Here is a 2,820-nt window from a genome sequence, read left to right on the forward strand (position 1 = left end):
TAGTGGACCTCTCCACCCGGTTGTGTCAGGTCAGCCCAGAGGGACACCTGGGAGCAACATCCGGGCCAAACCCACAGCCACATCCACTCCGTGTAGACCCGAAGCGTCCGTTTCCCCCCTCCCGGTGCCGGCGGCGGCGCCGTTCGTGAGGAGGGTCACACCCCGGAGATGCGTGTCGCCTCTTCGAACATGCCACAACACCACCCCGCATGTATGAGGTCCCGGTACGACGCTCCGGTGGCATTGCTACCCACTAGGGCCCCCGTCCCGCCTAACCCAGGAGCGGTCACTACTAGGAAAAGGCCTATTAACGGCGCACCGGTTTTGCCTACTAATGGCGCACTACTAGTGCGCCATTAGTATCACGCCACTAGTATTTTTTACTAATGGCGCACCACTGGTGCGCCATTAGTATCTGGTATACTAATGGTGCACCGCGCAGTGCACCATTAGTTTTGCTCACAGTGCGCCACTAGTGTCTCCTATACTAATGGCGCACCACATGGTAGTGCGCCATTAGTAATAATTTTTTTAATTTTTTTTGTTTTTTCTTAATCCCAGGTCACTATTTCACATATGAGATATCCAACATATATATATATATACAACAAGCATCCATATAACAATCATAGCCAACACACAAGTTCCATCATATATACATACATAGCCAACACATAGTTCCATCGTTACATATTACAAAAGTTTCACATTGTTCATCCAACACCGTTATCCATCAATTCACAAAAGTTTCACATTGATACAAAATAAAAACACAAATGGAAAAGAAGCACTCCATCCATGCAAGCTTCCGTGAATTAAATCAAATCTGCAAAATGATAAACAAGAAGTTAGAAGAAGAAGAAGAAGACTAGAAGAATACTAGAAGAAGAAGAACACTAGAAGAAGAATAAGAAGAATTTTGGAAAAGAAGAAGAATAAGAAGAAGACTATAAGCTTATTATATAAACTTGATCATTTTGTGCTAACATAAGTAATTTTGGAGCTAACCTATAGGAAACTAGGCATATAAGCTCTAAGTTAGCATATTAGAGCCAACTTAGGTAAAATGAAGCTAACCTATGTCATTTTGGAAAAGAAGAAGAATAAGAAGAAGACTATAAGCTTATTATGTAAACTTGATCATTTTGTGCTAACATAAGTTATTTTGGAGCTAACCTATAGGAAACTAAGCATATAAGCTCTAAGTTAGTATATTAGAGCCAACTTAGGTAAAATGAAGCTAACCTATGTCATTTTGGAAAAGAAGAAGAATAAGAAAAAGACTATAAGCTTATTATGTAAACTTGATCATTTTGTGCTAACATAAGTTATTTTGGAGCTAACCTATAGGAAACTAAGCATATAAGCTCTAAGTTAGCATATTAGAGCCAACTTAGGTAAAAATGAAGCTAACCTATAGGAAACTAAGCATATTAGTGATAACATAGGTAACAGTGTATATATATGTCATTTTGGAGATCTGACATACCTGACAAAGTTCAGTTCTCATGCATTGTTCTTCTCCTTCTCCTTCTCCTTCCTCAGCCTGATGCGCCAAGAGCGGCGAGGCGGTGGAGGCAGTGGAGGCAGTGGGATGTAGTCTTCTACCACAATTGGCATGGTCATGTCGCCCAGCTATGGGACCGCCGGCGCCACCACCGGTGCGTGGTCATTGTCAGGCACCACCACCATCGCGAGGCCACCTTCAGGCACGACCATCGCTAGGTCATCCTCGGCCACCTCCATCTCTTGCCCATGGTCAGCCACCACCATCTCTTGCCCATGGTCAGCCACCACCATCTCTTGCCCTTGGTTAGCCACCACCAGCGCTAGGTCATCCTCAGCCTGATGCCCATCGTCATCCTGCAGCTCCTCATCCCCACTCTGCTCCTCTTCTCCCGCACTCCAGTCTGGATCGTCCTTCTTGTTGTCTATGCTGCTGCCAGAATCGCTGCTGCTTTCGCTACAGCCAGAATCGCTGCTGCTTTCGCTACAGCCATAGTCGCTGCTGCTTTGGCTGTAGCCAGTGTCGCTGCTGCTGCTCCCATCACCTGTCCAAAATGCAACAATGACCGTTAACAATCAATGTGAGACAAAGCCAAATGTAGAGGAATAAGAAGAGGTAGAACGTACCGGCATCATCATCGTCAGCGTAGCGCATGCGACACATAGTCGTGTTGAACACCTTCACAATGAGCATGGTGGCGTCATCGTCGTACCTGAAGAGAAGGAAGTACCCCAGCCGATGGTCGTAGGCACGGTAGAACTTCTCCCACCCACGAGACAAGTACATGTGGCCCTCCTTGATCACCAACTCCACATCCCACAACCTGCAAAACCCGTTGCCGGCCTGTCGCAGCTTCACATTATTTGGCGGATCTTCACCCATCAGCATGTTCATAAAACGGTCAGGCAGCCTCTGCAGTTTGGGACAATGAGTGATGTAGCAAACAACAGATATCATAATGAGATGGGTGAAGGGGAGATCTCTCGTTTTATATACCTACGTCATGGATGATAATGAAGTCTCAAGTATGATAGTGAAGAACTCGGAAGCATCCAACTCGTACTGTGGTGTCGCAGAGCGGCGGTGGCTGCTTCCCGCCATCTCTGATAAGCAGAAGAAGAGACCAATTAGTACCCTTACAACAGATCATGAAACATGCATGATAACATGCATTAGTCGCAAGTACCCCATATGTCCTATTTTTAGCAAAGTCATGCTAAAATTCACGGAAAATTTCAGCATGACCTTTGCTGAAAATAGGACATATGGAGTACCCGAATTTGCCGGAACGGAAGTTAATCGACATTCTGGCA

The sequence above is a fragment of the Triticum aestivum genome, chromosome 5B (assembly GCF_018294505.1).
Source record: "Triticum aestivum cultivar Chinese Spring chromosome 5B, IWGSC CS RefSeq v2.1, whole genome shotgun sequence".
NCBI lineage: Eukaryota > Viridiplantae > Streptophyta > Magnoliopsida > Poales > Poaceae > Triticum > Triticum aestivum.